The following is a 24,389-nucleotide window of genomic DNA, read 5'->3' as shown; positions in this document are numbered from 1 at the left end:
TGAAGGCAGCAATATATATTTGATTAACAAAGGGGTGAAAGCCATTGCATGGGAATGGAGAGATGAGTTACAGTTGGAACAACCATGCTCTTACTAATGATAAAACAGGCATCAGTAGCCTACTCCTGTCTGATACATTTGTTTATATGTAATCAAAATAAGCTTTGGTAATCTGATGTAATTTATTCTATTTCATCCACGTAATATTGGGGACCACTGCCTATAAAATTTACTATAACCTATTGACTTCTACAGATACCTAGACTAAATATCCTCCCGTTCTGTCTCTTGTGGGGATGCCATCCCCTTCTCTCAGTTTCTCCACCAATGCTGCATCTGTTTTCCACTCCAGGAAAGGTGACTTGCCTTCTATACTGGTTGTTTGAGCCCTCATGTCATCCATTTTCTGCTCTCACCGCCCCTACCCCAGACAGAACAGAGCAGCACCGTGATCATAGCGGTTATCACAATGCTATTATTGCGCCAGTGAATCAGGTTCATATCCGGCATGGTCTGTAAGGTGTTTGGACAATCTCCCCTTGACCTGTGTGGATTTTCCCCAGGCGTCCCGGTTTCCTCCCACCTTCCAAAATGTATGGAGTTTGTAGGTTACTTGGATGTAATTGGGCTGCTCTGAATCACTCTCCCTTGCTTCTCTTGCTCTTGTACCATAAGAGGCATCGGGAGACACTAATGGCAACCCTAGATCTGTGTTATGGCAGGTAGAGGGTATGGGATGATCAATAAGGGCAGAAATGGCAGCACATGGCTCACAAGTTCATAAGATACAGAAGCAGAAGTAGGCCCAATGGCCCACTGAGTCCGCTTTGCCATTCTAATCATGAGCTGATCCATCTTCCAAGTCAGCCACACTCTCTGGCTTTCTCTCCATAACCCTCAATGACATAATTAATCTAATACCTGTCAACCAACGACCTCAATTCCACAGCCATCTGCGGCAACAAACTCCACAGACTCACTGACTAAAGAAATTATTCCGCCCTTTTATCCTGAAGTTATGTCCTTTTGTCCTAGAATTCCCTGCATGTGAAACATCCTTGCTCTAGTGTGCACTGTATAAAAAGGCACCAATCAGAATTCCTTAATTCAAGATTCAGTCGTCGATCAATTGGTGATAGGGTTTCAGGTATCATGAGCATGAAAAATTGAGGTTGGTGGATGCTATGTTGAAGGCCTCAAACATGTCAGAATGAAAGCTACAATTATAACTCATTGGTGATCTCAGCTTAGCGCTCTCCTTTTTGTTGCTAACGAAAAGGTCAAAGGTTGCATCTCTAAGCTCTAACAGAATGTGCAACTGGGGATGTCAGGTTTGTTCAGATGAATTGCACAAAGAAATATTGGAGCCACAGAAATAATTGGAAATATAATCAGATCCAGATAAAAATACATTTATGCACAACTAGCTCATGAAAAGCAGGTGTTAATCTATCCACTTTCTATTTTGCTCGTTTGTCTAAAATTCTTTGGACTCCATCTGTTCCAGCCAACCTCTGCTCCAGTGAGGGCCTTTACCAGTCAGCATAATGCAACTTTCCAGCCAACAATATCTTGGTGCTATTTGAAAAGTAACAGACTCTTGAAATAGCGTCCTTGGTGAAAGAAGGAGCCAACAATGTTTTTAAATGAAATCCTGCAACCACGGATGACTGCGCCTAAGATGGTGGCTGTATGCTTGCCTGGAACCATGAGGAGTTGCAGATTCTGGGAGAGCAGTGGAGCAGGGCACCAGAAAAGGTGGAATGCTCCCTGTTGTGAATGAGAAGCAGAGGAGATGACCCTACAGGATGGCAACCAGCAAGGGGCTCTGTGACAGAGGGATCCACACAGGCTGTGGGTGACTGCGGGCATCTGGATACTGGCACATGGGAACTAGGTATCAGAGCTGGGATTTGAGAGGTCCTTGAGAGCAAGAAGGGCTCTCAAATGTCCATAGGAACTAAAGGCTTCTTGATCGTGGATCTGGAGCTTGGGTTATCAATGGATTGACCAGGGGTCTGTGTGGCTGCAGAGGCTGTGGGATCATTGGAGGTGAATCGAAGGGACACTCAACGACACAGAAGGGAATCTCTTTTGCTGCTATTTCTTTCTTATTGTGAGGGGCATTTGGGCAACACTAATGGCGTCAGGGAGAATGCAGTTCGGCGGGCAGCAACCTCCTTTGAAGAAGACCGCAGAGCCCACCTCACTGACAAAAGACAAAGGAGGAAAAACCCAACACCCAACCCCAACCAACCCATTTTCCCCTGCAACCGTGTCTGCCTGTCCCGCGTCGGACTTGTCAGCCACAAACGAGCCTGCAGCTGACGTGGACATTACCCCTCCATAAATCTTCGTCCGCGAAGCCAAGCCAAAGAAGAAAAAAAACATGTCCTGTAACTTTACATGGCAATAAAGGAATCTTGATTTATTCTAATATCAAAGGAATAGAGTGGATGGTACAACTTCGTTAAGGGGTAATATGGAAGGGTATTAATTGCAATCTATAAATTGACAATGCAATTTATGCATCCCAGGCAAAACCCTCCCCACTATCGAGACACTTACAGGAAATGCTGCCGTCAGAGAGCAGCAACAATCATCAAAGCCCCTCACCACCCAACACACGCTCTGTTCTCCCTGCTGCCATCAGGAAAGATGTAGAGGTGCTTTATTTTAATACTTTAAATACTTTTTTGGTATTTAATGTGCTTTAATTATTTTTTGAACATTTGATACATTGTCAGATTATTTCAATTTATTTCAATGTTTTTGTAAATATCTCTACAGATAACATGGAAAAAAATCATGAAAAGCACTTTGAAATCAAGCAGGCTGTTGGGGGCATTTCATGTTGAGGTTTGGTGGCCACTTGGAGCCTGCCTTACTTTGTTAGATGGCTGTCAAGTGCAGAAGGTCAGTTTCCCCCAACCCTCCACATCTGAGAAAGATGTGGTGCACAGTCTGGGAATTAAACAATAGGCTGGCTCTGGAATCTCTGGTCTTTAGGTTGAACGCACCTGGAGCACTACGGCATTCATGATTGTACCATCTACAAGAGTGATTGAACATCCTGAATGTGATTTAGACTAAGTAAATGCAAACAATGAATTAATGTTGCATGTAATATTGAGGCAGTTATAGCTGCAATCAAAGTGTATATTTTTGATGATGGCTTTAATGGGATTCAAAAATAGTACCTAGGAAAACAGGTACTTGATTGTGAATTTCAATCATTTCTACTTATTAGGCTAACATAATAATTTTCTACTGTGTTTTAAAGTTTGCAAATTTTCCAATCATCAACTTTTGGATGTTTTACAAATGGAATTACTTTCCCAATTCATTGTCTCAAAAGTTATATAATAGCTCTGTTTTCCAAATATATTCAATATATCAATTCTAAATGCATAGGTTTTGTTAGAGATTTTAAAGTTCAAAGTTCAGATATATTGTTAGAGCACATACAACCCTGAGATACTTTCTGCTGTGGGCTAGGCAGAATTTCTACTTATTGGTACTGCAAAAAAAATTGTACTCATGAAAAGATATGTATACAAAAGAGAGAAATGCGAATAAGCTAATACAAAGCAGAAAATATATATTCAATAATACATAATATATGCAAAGTAAAGTCCTTAAATGTGACTCTAACTGAGTTCTTTAGGAGTCTGATGGTGGAGGGGTAGCAACTGTTCCTGAATCTTGTGGTACCTATATTTCTTTCCTGATGGCAGCAGCAAAAGCCAAACACGTCCAGGCTAGTGTGGATCCTTGACAATTGCTACCCAGGACATCACAGGCAAGCCCATTCCCCACCATCGAGAACACTTATGGGGAACGTTGCTGTCGCAGAGCAGCAGCGATCATCAAAGACCCACACCACCCAGCACACGCTCTGTTCTCGCTGCTGCCATCAGGAAAGAGGTGTAGGTGCCACGAGACTCGCACCACCAGGTTCAGGAACAGCTGCTACCCCTCCACCATCAGACTCCTCAACGACAAACTCAATCAGGATTCATTTAAGGACTCGTACTTGTGCACTTTATTGTGTTTTTTCTCCTCTCTGTATTGCACCGTCAGTTATTTACATTTGTTTATTTGTTTACATAGAATCATAGAACATTACAACACTGAAACAAGCCCCTTCAACCCTTCTAGTCTCTGCTGAACTATTTTTTTGCCTAGTCCCACTGACCTGCACCCAATCCATTGCCCTACATACTTCTCCCATCCATGTACCTGTCCAAATTCTTCTTAAATGTTAAAATTAAACCCACATTCACCACTTCAGCTGGCAGCTTGTTCCACACTCCCACCACTCTCTGTGTGAAGAAGTTTCCCCTAAACTTTTCCCCTTTCACCCTTAACCCATGTCCTCTGGTTTGTATCTCAGCTACCCTCAGTGGAAAAAGCCGACCTACATTCACTCTGTCTATCTCCCATATAAACATTTTTTTTAGCACTACCAATAAGTGGTAATTCTGCCTGGCCCACAGGAAAGAGAATCTCAGGGTTGTACGAGATGTCATGCATGTAATCTGGCAATAAATCTGAAATTTCCTCTCCTATGGCACCATTCCATGTCGATTTTCTCGATGGTGGGGAAAGATTTACCTTTGATGTCCTGGACTCTTTTTCAGGATTTTCCACCCATAGTAAAAGGTTCCATTACTGTCATGTAATATTACATTTAGAATGTAACATGTATGAAATTCTTTAACTTTTTTCAACCGTAAGGCAGACCCACTTTGTCCAGTGTCCCTCACAGAAACCTACAGCACCCGGTGTTCCTCGCCTGTCCCCCCTCAGAGTACTGACCAGGCCTGAGCCTGCTTAGCTTCCAAGATCAGACTGTCTAGGAACACCATGTGCCGTAGAGCCTTGGCATCCCCATACCAGGCCCTGAAGCACCTGGTCAGCACACTTTTCTCTACACATCTGTAGAATTTTGTCAAGATTTTCGATGTCATACCAAACCTCCGCAAACATCTGAGAAAGGAGAGGTGCTGACCTGCTTCCTTCACAATGCCATTAGGTCTAGGAAAGGTCCTACCCACACTGGTGCATGAGACAAACTCCTATTAATTAACACATTGCTAAATGAATGAATCTGTAAAGCCATGAAACACAACTATAAATTTTATTTATTCAGTTAAACTTGATGTGACTAATACTTGACTACCATCTCATTTTTTTTGTGTATCAGAAATTTATACCTTTTTACTCCAGCAACTTGTATTTATATTGTTTCTTCAACACGGTGGAATAACCTCCAGCCCAATCTGGACATTAAGGAACCAATTGGGAAAAAAAAATTTTAACCTTTATTTTTATCTTATATATTGAATTATTGAATGTCTTTTAAGGAGTTATCTTCGTATACCTTTGTGAAAGAGAAGGAAAGCTTAATTTAAAAATTTAATTGATCAGAAATGTATATGCAACAGTTCTGCACAACTTTCTTAGAAGGTGGTTAAACAAATAACAGAACATAAAAGATCATAAAACTAGGAGTATTCTGCTTTGATTCAGAGTTTGAATTCAAGATGGCCATGACCATTAGTTAATTTCATTTCTTGTGTTAGTGCCATAGATAATTGTCACCACGTTGAACCCAAAAATCAGATGCAAGAAGAAATGAAATTATTGTTAAATATTTGTTGGTCCAAAACACAATCTTTGCCCAGGTGAAGAAATCTTTTCCTTTGGTTTTTCTAACCCTTTATAAGGTACAGCTGCAAATCTGTTTTGCACTGGATATACATCTGTTTCTCATTGCAATTGCCTTTGCAAAGGGCTGTGGAATTATTTATACTGTATTGTTATGAGCGAGAGTAAAATTGCTTCTGCCTCTCTTATACCAACTTGAAGCTGGCTGCAATTCAAAGTGCCTCAAATTAGGTTGGTGTAAACAAGACACAAAGTCAATTTTCAATCCCAATTATCCTCTGGCTGTGGAAACCCTACAAGTCTTCCAAGACCAATCTCAGGCTTGACCTATCTCATTGTATTCAGATTAACTTTCTGCTCTCCTTGATAAAGGTGCTCCTCTGTGTAACAGTGAACCCTTCACCAGCCTTCTCCCACTTTAATATGCCTATCACCCAAGTCTGTGGCAGACACCAGCTCCCTCACTCATCCCTGGAACACCTGGACATCAAGAACATCCATCTCAGAATGCATTTCACCGACTACAGTTCCAGCTTCAAGACCTCAGAGACAAACAAACTCAATCCTATCAATCTTGGCCTCAGCAATTTCCTACACAACTCAATCCTTGACTTCAAAGCAGACCGTAATCTGTGAAGACGGAAAGCAACTTCAATACAAATACCCTCGGCCCAGCTTCATCTTCAAATTTACTGATGCCACCAGAGTCAAATATCAAATTATGATGAGATTGAATATAGAAAGGAGATTAAGAGGTTAGTGGCATGGTGCCAAGATAACAAACGCCCCCTCCCCCTCCCCCTCTCTCTCTCTCTCTCTCTCTCTCTCTCTCTCTCTCTCTCTCTCTCTAAACATCAGTAAGGAAGGGTAATCGTAGATTTCAGGGGAGGGTGTTGATCCTACATCCCTGTCCACATCAATGGTACTGGACATCATAGATAATTTCAAGCACTTAGAAGCAAACATTTCCAATTACCTGACCTGAACCAACCACAATGACGTGACAGTCAAGAAGACACATCAATGCCTTCACTTTCTTACAAGATCATCGAGGTTTGGCCATGTCCTCGTCTCACTAAACAATTTATGCAGGTGCACGACATTCGACATATTCTAATCCCTTTATTTGTGATTCTGAAAACCTCCGATAACCAAACTTTTTTTTACTGCATGTACAGAATATTTTCAGGTGCTCTAGAGAGAGCAAGGAGAGCGTGGGCTTGGGCATCGAGTGGGAGAGAGCGCGGGATCAGGCATCAAGTGGGGGAGAGCGCGGGCTCGGGCATCGAATGGGGGGAGAGTGCTGGCTTGGGCATCGAGTGGGGAGAGCGCGCGGCTCAGGCATCGAGTGGGAAGAGCACATGGCTCGGGCATCGAGTAGGGAGAGAGAGCGGCTCGGGCATCGAGTGGGGGTAGAAAGCGGGCTCGGGCATCGAGTGGGGAGGGAGCAGCAGCCCGTAGAGCGTGGAGGCCCAGCGGGGGCAAAGAGTCAGAGGCCATTGAGTCGCTGGGGTGAGAGGATGAAGGGACCTGGGTGCTGACCTCCAAGGCCCGGGAGAGAAGCTGAGGAGGGGAAGAAGCCTAGGGGACGCCGGGGAGTGGCTGAGCCTGAGCAGCAGCAAGAGCCGGGCCCGAGGAAGGAGCAGGTGATGGGAAACAGATGATGGGGAGCAGCCGAATGGCAGCCAAGATGGGCTGGAAGGAGGCAGACGAGGGTCCGGCGGAGCCCGGTGGGGTGAGCCTCTTTTTGTTTTTAACGGGAGATCAATGGCCATCTTGGTAACCCATAATCCTTCATGCATCTGGAACTTCCACCATTTTAATTCCATAATCCAGAATAATCCGAATACCGAGAATTGTCCTGTCCTAAAGATCTCGGATAAAAGGATAACACCTGTAGGGTGCTTTAGGAGTTGCTCTGTGCAAGATCAGAAAAGGCTGTATAACTGGGTGAATGTAGCTCAGATCATCTTGCAAACCTTCTTCCCCCCATGGATGCAAAAGACACTTCCCACTGCCAAGTAACGTATTCGACATAGTTAAGAAGCTATCCCACCCCAGGCACCCTCTTTTCCACCTCCTTCCATGAGGAGAAGGTTCAAGAGTGCAAAATTAGGCAAAAACAGGCTGAAGGTTTGTCGTCGTCACCAGGTTTCAGAATGAAAACCTCAACAGTGCTCTCAAAATGTCCTTTCTATGAATTCATCCATCTTTCTCATTGTAACCCTCTGCTCGATAACTGTGCTTGACCTTGGACAGTGGACAGATGTTAGAGTTGGCCTGCTGGACCACAAAATTACCCTTCGCACTGTACAAGGTATAATGTGGCAACAACTTTAAACTTGTATTGTAAAATAGGTGTTCTGGAGTCTTCCTCCAAAATGTAATTCTGTGGAACCAACTTTCCAATGCAAAGCCTGTGCTGTCATGACGAAGTGGAGTGAATAGCACAACTGATGGATGTTTTAGCCCGTGTTATTTTGAATATTTATTTATAGTCACTGCTAATGTCATAATGAGGAGATCAGATTTCTCTTGGTATTATGTTGCTAAAGCAAAGGCAATTTTAAAATTTCTTCTTTCGATGACTAAAAGAGCTACAGATGACTGTGTGCAGTGTTGTATAAAACAGATTTATTCCACGTGACGCGGTGCTGAAACAAATATGATGCAGTTTAAAGTACAAATATTAATCTTCCTGTCTTAAAGCATTTAGCAGAAAATCTAACTTTTTTTCCCCTCACCAAACCAAGATCTGAAAAGTTTATCCCAGATTTGTGCTCAGTGATGAAGTAATCCCACTTGCTGTCAACTCTGTTGGTTGATGTCCGCGAAAGACCCAGCAACCTCTGTGTTATCCCCTTTCACAATGTCAGAAACCTTCAAAGATCAAATGAACATGTGAATTCGGGGTCGGGGTGGGCCTCTTGGCTCCTTCAGCTTGCTTTCACAGGGCTGATCTGATTGTCACCTTGACCCTACATTCCCATCTACCCACAGTGACCTTTCATCTCCTGCCTCCTACTCTGCTTCCATCACCCTCTGAGGGTGACCATTCATGAACTCGTGACCCCTTGATAGCAAATATTTTTGCTTCATCTTTATTTTAAATGGGAGATCCCTGATTTATAAATAATGGTATCTAGCTCCAGTTTCTCAGCAAGAGGAAACTTCTGCTTCAAATCTAGCAGGATCTTATATTATAGGGCTCTGATTAAATCCCCTCTGCTGTACTCGTGGATACAAGATTAACCAAACTCTCATGACAATCCTTTCATTCCAGAGACTAGTCTTGGATAACTGCCACATATTTACAGACTTCCTTAACAAGTGAACCATTACTATAAACAATTTTCTAGATTTACCCCATCAATAGATTTTTATATTCAATTCACTAGCAACCAATTATAATAATTGGTTAGATTTCCTAATTACTTGTGATATTAGATACCAGTCTTTTGGGAATTGTGTATTAGGACACTCAAAATTATTTGTATCCTGGAGCTCTCCAATATCTACCCATTCAGATAATATACTTCATTTTTTTAATATTCCTGGCAAAAATTTCAAGTTTCCTGCTTTGTGTTTCATAGAATCAAAGAGAGGTAACACAAAAACAGGCCCATTAACCCGTTGAGTCCACGCTGACTATCTACTAGCCAACTGACAACTGACTGAATATTAATTCCATTTTATTCTCTCACTTTCTCCTCGAAGCTGCTACCATTCACCTGCACACACACGATAAGTGACAGCTGCCAATTAATCTACCAACCTGCACATCTCTGGGAGGTGAGAGGAAATGGAGTGCTCAAAGGAAACCCACACAGCCACAGGAAGAATGAACAAACTCGAAACAGACAGCACCTGAGGCCAGGATTGAACTCATTTCTTTGGTCTCTGAAACAGTGGCTCTACTAGCCATGCTATTAGATATGCATATACACCATGGTAACAGTCCCTTCCGGCCCAGGAGCCCGTACCAGCCAATTAACCCACAACTCCATGCATTTTTGGAAGGTCAGAGGAAACCCATGCAGACATGGAGAAAACAGACAGCGCCAGATTTGAACCCTGGTCACTAATGCTAACTGCTATGCTATCCATGTCACCCTATGCTATCCATGTCACCCTATGCTATCCATGTCACCCTATGCTATCCATGTCACCCTATGCTATCCATGTCACCCTATGCTATCCATGTCACCCTATGCTATCCATGTCACCCTATGCTATCCATGTCACCCTATGCTATCCATGTCACCCTATGCTATCCATGTCACCCTATGCTATCCATGTCACCCTATGCTAACCAATGCACCCTATGCTATCCATGTCACCCTATGCTATCCATGTCACCCTATGCTATCCATGTCACCCTATGCTATCCATGTCACCCTATGCTATCCATGTCACCCTATGCTAACCAATGCACCCTATGCTATCCATGTCACCCTATGCTATCCATGTCACCCTATGCTATCCATGTCACCCTATGCTATCCATGTCACCCTATGCTATCCATGTCACCCTATGCTAACCAATGCACCCTATGCTATCCATGTCACCCTATGCTATCCATGTCACCCTATGCTATCCATGTCACCCTATGCTATCCATGTCACCCTATGCTATCCATGTCACCCTATGCTATCCATGTCACCCTATGCTATCCATGTCACCCTATGCTAACCAATGCACCCTATGCTATCCATGTCACCCTATGCTATCCATGTCACCCTATGCTATCCATGTCACCCTATGCTATCCATGTCACCCTATGCTATCCATGTCACCCTATGCTATCCATGTCACCCTATGCTATCCATGTCACCCTATGCTATCCATGTCACCCTATGCTATCCATGTCACCCTATGCTATCCATGTCACCCTATGCTAACCAATGCACCCTATGCTATCCATGTCACCCTATGCTATCCATGTCACCCTATGCTATCCATGTCACCCTATGCTATCCATGTCACCCTATGCTATCCATGTCACCCTATGCTAACCAATGCACCCTATGCTATCCATGTCACCCTATGCTATCCATGTCACCCTATGCTATCCATGTCACCCTATGCTATCCATGTCACCCTATGCTATCCATGTCACCCTATGCTAACCAATGCACCCTATGCTATCCATGTCACCCTATGCTATCCATGTCACCCTATGCTATCCATGTCACCCTATGCTATCCATGTCACCCTATGCTAACCAATGCACCCTATGCTATCCATGTCACCCTATGCTATCCATGTCACCCTATGCTATCCATGTCACCCTATGCTATCCATGTCACCCTATGCTATCCATGTCACCCTATGCTAACCAATGCACCCTATGCTATCCATGTCACCCTATGCTATCCATGTCACCCTATGCTATCCATGTCACCCTATGCTATCCATGTCACCCTATGCTATCCATGTCACCCTATGCTAACCAATGCACCCTATGCTATCCATGTCACCCTATGCTATCCATGTCACCCTATGCTATCCATGTCACCCTATGCTATCCATGTCACCCTATGCTAACCAATGCACCCTATGCTATCCATGTCACCCTATGCTATCCATGTCACCCTATGCTATCCATGTCACCCTATGCTATCCATGTCACCCTATGCTATCCATGTCACCCTATGCTAACCAATGCACCCTATACTATCCATGTCACCCTATGCTATCCATGTCACCCTATGCTATCCATGTCACCCTATGCTATCCATGTCACCCTATGCTATCCATGTCACCCTATGCTAACCAATGCATCCTATGCTATCCATGTCACCCTATGCTATCCATGTCACCCTATACTATCCATGTCACCCTATGCTATCCATGTCACCCTATGCTAACCAATGCACCCTATGCTAACATGTCACCTTCTGATTTCTCTTACCAATGTGCATGAGCTCCAATTGACAGTTTTTTTGCACCCACTCACTCCATAGGTCTATATATGTCAACATTGTTGCAGGATCTCTGATTCCTTACCACAGATTGCCCTTCCACCTATTTGCATACCATTGGTAAATTTGGAAACTACATACTTGTTCCTACCTCAAGATTATCAATGTGAATAATGTATAGTCACAGGCCATGAACTGATCCTTAGGATACTCCATGAGTTCTTTACTTTGAACCCATTTATTCCAACTCTTTGTTCTCTGTGACTCTGTAATTATTCAATTCATTCTAGCAGCTCCATGAATCTCTGGTGAGACAACACTTTAAAATATTGTGTTCAATTCTTGTCACTTCATTATCGGAAGGATGTGGAAGCTATGGAGAGGGTGCAGAGGAGATTTGCTAAGGCGTTGCCTCAAATGGAAAATGTGTCTTATGAGGCAAGGTTAGCAGAGCTGGGACTTTTCTATTTGGAGCAAAGAAGGATGAGGGATGGTGACTTGATAGAGGTCGACAAGACTACGAGTCATAGATAAGGTAGACAATCAGCACCTTTTCCCCAGGGTGGGAGTAGCAAATACCAGAGGAAATCTTTACAAAGTAAAGGGAGGAAAGCATATCAAAGATATCAGGGGTCATCTTTTTTACACCGAGAGTTGTGGGTGGAATGCATTGCCAGGGCTGGAACAATAGGGGCATTTAAGAGATCCTTAGACAGGGACATGAATGAAGGAAAAATAGAGGGTTATGAGGTACGGAGGGTGTGTTTGTTTTATAGAGGTATATGGGTCAGCACTTGGACCTGTACTGTGCTGAACTGTTCTAGATTCTTTCCTTCAATACCATGCGGTTTGAATTTGTGCACCAACCTTCTATTTGGCATCTTGTCAAATGTCTTTTGGAAATCTAAATGCATTACATCCATAGGTTCCCCTCTGTCAATTCTCCCCGTTACATTATCAAAGAATTTGAGCAAATTTGTGATGCATGATTTTCCTTTTGTAAAACCACATTAACTAGTTTTAATTACATTCAACTTTCCAAAATTATTACCTCTTTCAACTATGGTTATTGACTCTATCACCTTGTCAAAAATAGCCACTTTCTATGCCATACTTTTCAATTGAACATTATCCCTTGTGAACTACAAATTGTCTTTTTCTCATGCGATTCCCTCTGTTTGATTGGGTAAACTCTTGCTGAGCATGACTGACCAACCATTTCAAGTTTACTATCATCTGACTGTACATATACAACCAGATGAAACAGCATTTCTTTGCACCATGGTACACACACATGTACAGATAATACATTTCTCACACAGCAAATTATAAAATAAAAGAAACGTATAAATACTTTGGAACAATTTATTCATTTTTTTGATAAGAGATCCAAGGTTACAGGATACGATTCATCAATCTCACATCCTCTGAATATCTGCTACTGTTCATCTGCTGACCTGTCTCTTTGCTTGATTATCCAGTTCACCTCCAACAATTACCCCTCCTCCCACTTCAATAATAATTCCTCTTGTTTCAATTGCAGACACTGGATAGGTACATATGGTCTTCATCCACAAAGTAAATTTGGAATGGTATCACCTGTGGTCACCACCCCCAAGAAGATCTTTGACTACAAGATCCCTTCTTAATCATTATTCATATCGTAACACCAAATTGAAAAGTTTGTTTCTGGATAAGTTCTGCACAGTTATTCTGTAAAGCAATCCCGAATGCATTGCACAAATTCTTCCAGAAGACGCTTGCCTGTTTGATATCTTCTCCCATAATAATTGTGGGTCCCTTCAATTGAGAGGTTACAATGTATCTTGAAAAATCATAGCAAGAGGTAATAGTTGAAGTTTTAATGGTCAATTAAATCACAATTAGCTCTCCACATCTTAAAAATAATATTTATCGATCATAATTCCCTCCAATAGTTAGTTCAATTTCTTGATCTTTTCAAAATAATGAAATCTTTTATCTTCTAATTTTTAAATAAGTTATTTCAGTTTCTGCCTTAAAATTGTGTGTATCTAGGTTAAATTTTGTACTCTGCAAAAGTTAAAATCGTGTTTTACTTCTTGGGATGATGTCTGATAGAACTTTCAAAGTGATTGGTTGTCTGGCGTGCTTTATGACATCAATATAACTCCTTGGACTGACTAAAAAGCATAGGGTGACATGGATAGCATAGGGTGACATGGATAGCATAGGGTGCATTGGTTAGCATAGGGTGACATGGATAGCATAGGGTGACATGGATAGCATAGGGTGACATGGATAGCATAGGGTGACATGGATAGCATAGGGTGACATGGATAGCATAGGGTGACATGGATAGCATAGGGTGACATGGATAGCATAGGGTGCATTGGTTAGCATAGGGTGACATGGATAGCATAGGGTGACATGGATAGCATAGGGTGACATGGATAGCATAGGGTGACATGGATAGCATAGGGTGACATGGATAGCATAGGGAGACATGGATAGCATAGGGTGACATGGATAGCATAGGGTGACATGGATAGCATAGGGTGCATTGGTTAGCATAGGGTGACATGGATAGCATAGGGTGACATGGATAGCATAGGGTGACATGGATAGCATAGGGTGACATGGATAGCATAGGGTGACATGGATAGCATAGGGTGACATGGATAGCATAGGGTGACATGGATAGCATAGGGTGACATGGATAGCATAGGGTGCATTGGTTAGCATAGGGTGACATGGATAGCATAGGGTGACATGGATAGCATAGGGTGACATGGATAGCATAGGGTGACATGGATAGCATAGGGTGACATGGATAGCATAGGGTGACATGGATAGCATAGGGTGACATGGATAGCATAGGGTGCATTGGTTAGCATAGGGTGACATGGATAGCATAGGGTGACATGGATAGCATAGGGTGACATGGATAGCATAGGGTGACATGGATAGCATAGGGTGACATGGATAGCATAGGGTGACATGGATAGCATAGGGTGACATGGATAGCATAGGGTGACATGGATAGCATAGGGTGCATTGGTTAGCATAGGGTGACATGGATAGCATAGGGTGACATGGATAGCATAGGGTGACATGGATAGCATAGGGTGACATGGATAGCATAGGATGACATGGATAGCATAGGGTGACATGGATAGCATAGGGTGACATGGATAGCATAGGGTGACATGGATAGCATAGTGTGACATGGATAGCATAGGGTGCATTGGTTAGCATAGGATGACATGGATAGCATAGGGTGACATGGATAGCATAGGGTGACATGGATAGCATAGGGTGACATGGATAGCATAGGGTGACATGGATAGCATAGGGTGACATGGATAGCATAGGGTGACATGGATAGCATAGGGTGACATGGATAGCATAGGGTGACATGGATAGCATAGGGTGACATGGATAGCATAGGGTGACATGGATAGCATAGGGTGACATGGATAGCATAGGGTGACATGGATAGCATAGGGTGCATTGGTTAGCATAGGGTGACATGGATAGCATAGGGTGACATGGATAGCATAGGGTGACATGGATAGCATAGGGTGACATGGATAGCATAGGGTGACATGGATAGCATAGGGTGACATGGATAGCATAGGGTGCATTGGTTAGCATAGGGTGACATGGATAGCATAGGGTGACATGGATAGCATAGGGTGACATGGATAGCATAGGGTGACATGGATAGCATAGGGTGACATGGATAGCATAGGGTGACATGGATAGCATAGGGTGACATGGATAGCATAGGGTGACATGGATAGCATAGGGTGACATGTATAGCATAGGGTGCATTGGTTAGCATAGGGTGACATGGATAGCATAGGGTGACATGGATAGCATAGGGTGACATGGATAGCATAGGGTGACATGGATAGCATAGGGTGACATGGATAGCATAGGGTGACATGGATAGCATAGGGTGACATGGATAGCATAGGGTGACATGGATAGCATAGGGTGACATGGATAGCATAGGGTGACATGGATAGCATAGGGTGCATTGGTTAGCATAGGGTGACATGGATAGCATAGGGTGACATGGATAGCATAGGGTGACATGGATAGCATAGGGTGACATGGATAGCATAGGATGACATGGATAGCATAGGGTGACATGGATAGCATAGGGTGACATGGATAGCATAGGGTGACATGGATAGCATAGGGTGACATGGATAGCATAGGGTGCATTGGTTAGCATAGGATGACATGGATAGCATAGGGTGACATGGATAGCATAGGGTGACATGGATAGCATAGGGTGACATGGATAGCATAGGGTGACATGGATAGCATAGGGTGACATGGATAGCATAGGGTGACATGGATAGCATAGGGTGACATGGATAGCATAGGGTGACATGGATAGCATAGGGTGACATGGATAGCATAGGGTGACATGGATAGCATAGGGTGACATGGATAGCATAGGGTGACATGGATAGCATAGGGCGACATGGATAGCAAAGGGTGACATGGATAGCATAGGGTGACATGGATAGCATAGGGTTACATGGATAGCATAGGGTGACATGGATAGCATAGGGTGACATGGATAGCATAGGGTGACATGGATAGCATAGGGTGACATGGATAGCATAGGGTGCATTGGTTAGCATAGGGTGACATGGATAGCATAGGGTGACATGGATAGCATAGGGTGACATGGATAGCATAGGGTGACATGGATAGCATAGGGTGACATGGATAGCATAGGGTGCATTGGCTAGCATAGGGTGACATGGATAGCATAGGGTGACATGGATAGCATAGGGTGACATGGATAGCATAGGGTGACATGGATAGCATAGGGTGACATGGATAGCATAGGGTGCATTGGTTAGCATAGGGTGACATGGATAGCATAGGGTGACATGGATAGCATAGGGTGACATGGATAGCATAGGGTGACATGGATAGCATAGGGTGACATGGATAGCATAGGGTGCATTGGTTAGCATAGGGTGACATGGATAGCATAGGGTGACATGGATAGCATAGGGTGACATGGATAGCATAGGGTGACATGGATAGCATAGGGTGACATGGATAGCATAGGGTGACATGGATAGCATAGGGTGACATGGATAGCATAGGGTGACATGGATAGCATAGGGTGACATGGATAGCATAGGGTGACATGGATAGCATAGGGTGACATGGATAGCATAGGGTGACATGGATAGCATAGGGTGACATGGATAGCATAGGGTGCATTGGTTAGCATAGGGTGACATGGATAGCATAGGGTGACATGGATAGCATAGGGTGACATGGATAGCATAGGGTGACATGGATAGCATAGGGTGACATGGATAGCATAGGGTGACATGGATAGCATAGGGTGACATGGATAGCATAGGGTGACATGGATAGCATAGGGTGACATGGATAGCATAGGGTGCATTGGTTAGCATAGGGTGACATGGATAGCATAGGGTGACATGGATAGCATAGGGTGACATGGATAGCATAGGGTGACATGGATAGCATAGGATGACATGGATAGCATAGGGTGACATGGATAGCATAGGGTGACATGGATAGCATAGGGTGCATTGGTTAGCATAGGATGACATGGATAGCATAGGGTGACATGGATAGCATAGGGTGACATGGATAGCATAGGGTGACATGGATAGCATAGGGTGACATGGATAGCATAGGGTGACATGGATAGCATAGGGTGACATGGATAGCATAGGGTGACATGGATAGCATAGGGTGACATGGATAGCATAGGGTGCATTGGTTAGCATAGGGTGACATGGATAGCATAGGGTGACATGGATAGCATAGGGTGATATGGATAGCATAGGGTGACATGGATAGCATAGGATGACATGGATAGCATAGGGTGACATGGATAGCATAGGGTGACATGGATAGCATAGGGTGACATGGATAGCATAGGGTGACATGGATAGCATAGGGTGACATGGATAGCATAGGATGACATGGATAGCATAGGGTGACATGGATAGCATAGGGTGACATGGATAGCATAGGATGACATGGATAGCATAGGGTGACATGGATAGCATAGGGTGACATGGATAGCATAGGGTGACATGGATAGCATAGGGTGACATGGATAGCATAGGGTGCATTGGTTAGCATAGGGTGACATGGATAGCATAGGGTGACATGGATAGCATAGGGTGACATGGATAGCATAGGGTGACATGGATAGCATAGGGTGACATGGATAGCATAGGGTGACATGGATAGCATAGGGTGACATGGATAGCATAGGGTGACATGGATAGCATAGGGTGACATGGATAGCATAGGGTGCATTGGTTAGCATAGGGTGACATGGATAGCATAGGGTGACATGGATAGCATAGGGTGACATGGATAGCATAGGGTGACATGGATAGCATAGGGTGACATGGATAGCATAGGGTGACATGGATAGCATAGGGTGACATGGATGGCATAGGGTGACATGGATAGCATAGGGTGACATGGATAGCATAGGGTGACATGGATAGCATAGGGTGACATGGATAGCATAGGGTGACATGGATAGCATAGGGTGCATTGGTTAGCATAGGGTGACATGGATAGCATAGGGTGACATGGATAGCATAGGGTGACATGGATAGCATAGCAGTTAGCATTAGTGACCAGGGTTCAAATCTGGCGCTGTCTGTTTTCTCCATGTCTGCATGGGTTTCCTCTGACCTTCCAAAAATGCATGGAGTTGTGGGTTAATTGGCTGGTACGGGCTCCTGGGCCGGAAGGGACTGTTACCGTGGTGTATATGCATATCTAAATTTCGAAAGGCAGATTATTATCTAACTGGATCTGCTGAAATTGAATGAAGTTGAGAGGAGATGCTCTTGTCCCTAAATCACAGAAAGCAGGTCAAACAACTCATTGAGAAGGGATCCACTGCAAATAGGGTTGGGTTTTAAGAAAAGGTAAGTTTTGTTGCAATGGTACAAGATGAGAGTGAACCTCACCCGGAATATTACAGTCAGTTTGATCCCCTACCTAAAAAATAACTATACAGTCCAATCCCGATTATCCGAGAGGATTGAGACCGGGCTATTGCGGATCAATGTTTTTTTTTGGAGATTCAGTCATTTTAAAAAAACAGCTCCGTAGCCACAACAAGCCACTGGAACCGTGTTTAAACAACAAGAAGCAGCAGGGGAAGGATTTTAAACCATTAAAATAATGTTTAATTCTCACCAAAAAAAAAATCCTGGCCACCGCTGATCACCGACACCTCCAGACCAGGGTCTGCCCCTGCCGGGGATGGGTGTTCAAAGTCTGCTCCTGCCAGAGCCGGGATCCCAGAGTCTGCTCCTGCCGAGAGCCCGGTCCCAGGTCAGTTTGGCTCCGATAAATATTGCAGTAAATGAAGATTTCATCGCTCCTGGTTTATCCGGATTAATTTCTGGGGTAAGAGGGCTGTAACTAGACTGGGGTTGTATGGTTTAAAGTATTTCCGAAAGGGATTTGCAGTTGGGTGCGGACATTTTCACAAATGGGGGTCTCGACCGGAACTAGACAAAGGGCTGGGCTTTTGATAGAGGGTCACCAAGAAATTTCCAAATGCACAGGGTGGAGAAGCTCTGGAATCTGCCACCTTGGTGACTGGGCCAAGGTGTTTCTGGTCCATGTGTTTAGCACAACCCTTCGAGCAGCAAAGTTACCGCGCCAGTGACCAGGGTGCTGTCTGAAGGAGTTTGTATGTTCCTCCAGGTGCTCCAGTTTCCTAACCCTCCAGAAAACAAACTGGGGATGTAAGTCAATTGGGTAGCACAGGGTAGTGGGACGAAATGGCCTGTTACTGTGCAGTATGTCTAAAATCAGTGGATCACAACCTATGCCATTGGTGCTCTGTGATTAGTAAGGGATTTCATAAGTTTGAGAAAAAGTTTGAGAACGACTGCTTTAATCATCCTTAATTGACTCGTTATGTGCACGGTTTCAGAACTCCAAAGGAAATGGGCCAGGGACAATTTTTCTCAAAAAAAATATTTCAGTAAAAATTGGCTCTAGAGCAGTGGTTCTCAACCTTCCCATAGGGATTACTTAAAGTGGGATGTGAGTGGAAAGAAAAGGTTGAGATCCACTGGTTAAAAAAAAATTAAAATTGAGGTGGATAAAATTTGATATATTGAGGATCAGAAGGGTATTGAGAAATGACTCAGAAGAGGTTCAGAGGCAATTACAGATCAGCCAGCATCATGTAAAATGGCAAAACAGGCATGAAGTCCCCGAAAGCACACTTCCTGCTCCTACATCCCTGTATCCTTGCTCACCTCCCGCTCCTACATCCCTGTATCCTTGCTCACTTCCTGCTCCTACATCCCTGTATCCTTGCTCACCTTCCGCTCCTACATCCCTGTATCCTTGCTCACCTCCCGCTCCAACATCCCTGTATCCTTGCTCACCTCCCGCCCCTACATCCCTGTATCCTTGCTCACCTCCCGCTCCAACATCCCTGTATCCTTGCTCACCTCCCGCACCTACATCCCTGTATCCTTGCTCACCTCCCGCCCCTACATCCCTGTATCCTTGCTCACCTCCCGCCCCTACATCCCTGTATCCTTGCTCACCTCCCGCTCCTACATCCCTGTATCCTTGCTCACCTCCCGCTCCTACATCCCTGTATCCATGCTCACCTCCCGCCCCTACATCCCTGTATCCTTGCTCACCTCCCGCTCCTACATCCCTGTATCCTTGCTCACCTCCCGCTCCTACATCCCTGTATCCTTGCTCACCTCCCGCTCCTACATCCCTGTATCCTTGCTCACCTCCCGCTCCTACATCCCTGTATCCTTGCTCACCTCCCGCTCCTACATCCCTGTATCCTTGCTCACCTCCCGCTCCTACATCCCTGTATCCTTGCTCACCTCCCGCTCCTACATCCCTGTATCCTTGCTCACCTCCCGCCCCTACATCCCTGTATCCTTGCTCACCTCACGCTCCTACATCCCTGTATCCTTGCTCACCTCCCGCTCCTACATCCCTGTATCCTTGCTCACCTCCCGCCCCTACATCCCTGTATCCTTGCTCACCTCCCGCTCCAACATCCCTGTATCCTTGCTCACCTCCCGCTCCTACATCCCTGTATCCTTGCTCACCTCCCGCCCCTACATCCCTGTATCCTTGCTCACCTCCCGCTCCAACATCCCTGTATCCTTGCTCACCTCCCGCTCCTACATCCCTGTATCCTTGCTCACCTCCCGCTCCTACATCCCTGTATCCTTGCTCACCTCCCGCCCCTACTTCCCTGTATCCTTGCTCACCTCGCGCTCCAACATCCCTGTATCCTTGCTCACCTCCCGCTCCTACATCCCTGTATCCTTGCTCACCTCCCGCTCCAACATCCCTGTATCCTTGCTCACCTCCCGCTCCAACATCCCTGTATCCTTGCTCACCTCCCGCCCCTACATCCCTGTATCCTTGCTCACCTCCCGCTCCAACATCCCTGTATCCTTGCTCACCTCCCGCTCCTACATCCCTGTATCCTTGCTCACCTCCCGCCCCTACATCCCTGTATCCTTGCTCACCTCCCGCCCCTACATCCCTGTATCCTTGCTCACCTCCCGCTCCTACATCCCTGTATCCTTGCTCACCTCCCGCTCCTACATCCCTGTATCCTTGATCACCTCCCGCCCCTACATCCCTGTATCCTTGCACACCTCCCGCTCCTACATCCCTGTATCCTTGCTCACCTCCCGCCCCTACATCCCTGTATCCTTGCTCACCTCCCGCTCCTACTTCCCTGTATCCTTGCTCACCTCCCGCTCCTACATCCCTGTATCCTTGCTCACCTCCCGCTCCTACATCCCTGTATCCTTGCTCACCTCCCGCCCCTACATCCCTGTATCCTTGCTCACCTCCCGCTCCTACATCCCTGTATCCTTGCTCACCTCCCGCCCCTACATCCCTGTATCCTTGCTCACCTCCCGCTCCTACGTCCCTGTATCCTTGCTCACCTCCCGCTCCTACATCCCTGTATCCTTGCTCACCTCCCACTCCAACATCCCTGTATCCTTGCTCACCTACCGCTCCAACATCCCTGTATCCTTGCTCACCTCCCGCCCCTACATCCCTGTATCCTTGCTCACCTCCCGCCCCTACATCCCTTTATCCTTGCTCACCTCCCGCTCCAACATCCCTGTATCCTTGCTCACCTCCCGCTCCTACATCCCTGTATCCTTGCTCACCTCCCGCCCCTACATCCCTGTATCCTTGCTCACCTCCCGCTCCAACATCCCTGTATCCTTGCTCACCTCCCGCTCCTATATCCCTGTATCCTTGCTCACCTCCCGCTCCTACATCCCTGTATCCTTGCTCACCTCCCGCCCCTACATCCCTGTATCCTTGCTCACCTACCGCTCCAACATCCCTGTATCCTTGCTCACCTCCCGCTCCTACATCCCTGTATCCTTGCTCACCTCCCGCTCCAACATCCCTGTATCCTTGCTCACCTCCCGCTCCAACATCCCTGTATCCTTGCTCACCTCCCGCCCCTACATCCCTGTATCCTTGCTCACCTCCCGCCCCTACATCCCTGTATCCTTGCTCACCTCCCGCTCCTACATCCCTGTATCCTTGCTCACCTCCCGCTCCAACATCCCTGTATCCTTGCTCACCTCCCGCCCCCACATCCCTGTATCCTTGCTCACCTCCCGCTCCTACATCCCTGTAACCTTGCTCACCTCCCGCTCCTACATCCCTGTATCCTTGCTCACCTCCCGCCCCTACATCCCTGCATCCTTGCTCACCTCCCGCTCCTACATCCCTGTATCCTTGCTCACCTCCCGCTCCTACATCCCTGTATCCTTGCTCACCTCCCGCTCCAACATCCCTGTATCCTTGCTCACCTCCCGCTCCAACATCCCTGTATCCTTGCTCACCTCCCGCTCCTACATCCCTGTATCCTTGCTCACCTCCCGCCCCTACATCCCTGTATCCTTGCTCACCTCCCGCCCCTACATCCCTGTATCCTTGCTCACCTCCCGCTCCTACATCCCTGTATCCTTGCTCACCTCCCGCTCCTACATCCCTGTATCCATGCTCACCTCCCGCCCCTACATCCCTGTATCCTTGCTCACCTCCCGCCCCTACATCCCTGTATCCTTGCTCACCTCCCGCTCCTACGTCCCTGTATCCTTGCTCACCTCCCGCTCCTACATCCCTGTATCCTTGTTCACCTCCCGCCCCTACATCCCTATATCCTTGCTCACCTCCCGCCCCTACATCCCTGTATCCTTGCTCACCTCCCGCTACAACATCCCTGTATCCTTGCTCACCTCCCGCTCCTACATCCCTGTATCCTTGCTCACCTCCCGCTCCTACATCCCTGTATCCTTGCTCACCTCCCGCCCCTACATCCCTGTATCCTTGCTCACCTCCCGCCCCAACATCCCTGTATCCTTGCTCACCTCCCGCACCAACATCCCTGTATCCTTGCTCACCTTCCGCTCCTACATCCCTGTATCCTTGCTCACCTCCCGCTCCAACATCCCTGTATCCTTGCTCACCTCCCGCTCCAACATCCCTGTATCCTTGCTCACCTCCCGCTCCAACACCCCTGTATCCTTGCTCACCTCCCGCTCCTACGTCCCTGTATCCTTGCTCACCTCCCGCCCCTACATCCCTGTATCCTTGCTCACCTCCCGCCCCTACATCCCTGTATCCTTGCTCACCTCCCGCTCCTACATCCCTGTATCCTTGCTCACCTCCCGCTCCTACATCCCTGTATCCATGCTCACCTCCCACCCCTACATCCCTGTATCCTTGCTCACCTCCCGCTCCTACATCCCTGTATCCTTGCTCACCTCCCGCTCCTACATCCCTGTATCCTTGCTCACCTCCCGCTCCTACATCCCTGTATCCTTGCTCACCTCCCGCTCCTACATCCCTGTATCCTTGCTCACCTCCCGCTCCTACATCCCTGTATCCTTGCTCACCTCCCGCTCCTACATCCCTGTATCCTTGCTCACCTCCCGCTCCTACATCCCTGTATCCTTGCTCACCTCCCGCCCCTACATCCCTGTATCCTTGCTCACCTCACGCTCCTACATCCCTGTATCCTTGCTCACCTCCCGCTCCTACATCCCTGTATCCTTGCTCACCTCCCGCTCCTACTTCCCTGTATCCTTGCTCACCTCCCGCTCCTACATCCCTGTATCCATGCTCACCTCCCGCTCCAACATCCCTGTATCCTTGCTCACCTCCCGCTCCTACATCCCTATATCCTTGCTCACCTCCCGCCCCTACATCCCTGTACCCTTGCTCACCTACCGCCCCTACATCCCTGTATTCTTGCTCACCTCACGCCCCTACATCCCTGTATCCTTGCTCACCTCCCGCTCCAACATCCCTGTATCCTTGCTCACCTCCCGCTCCTACATCCTTGTATCCTTGCTCACCTCCCGCCCCTACATCCCTGTATCCTTGCTCACCTCCCGCCCCTACATCCCTGTATCCTTGCTCACCTCCCGCTCCTACATCCCTGTATCCTTGCTCACCTCCCGCTCCTACATCCCTGTATCCTTGCTCACCTCCCGCCCCTACATCCCTGTATCCTTGCACACCTCCCGCTCCTACATCCCTGTATCCTTGCTCACCTCCCGCTCCTACATCCCTGTATCCTTGCTCACCTCCCGCTCCTACATCCCTGTATCCTTGCTCACCTCCCGCTCCTACATCCCTGTATCCTTGCTCACCACCCGCTCCTACATCCCTGTATCCTTGCTCACCTCCCGCCCCTACATCCCTGTATCCTTGCTC

Source organism: Narcine bancroftii, chromosome 10 (assembly GCF_036971445.1).
Source record: "Narcine bancroftii isolate sNarBan1 chromosome 10, sNarBan1.hap1, whole genome shotgun sequence".
NCBI lineage: Eukaryota > Metazoa > Chordata > Chondrichthyes > Torpediniformes > Narcinidae > Narcine > Narcine bancroftii.
The sequence above is the reverse complement of the archived record's forward strand: the minus strand, read 5'-3'. Positions refer to the sequence as shown.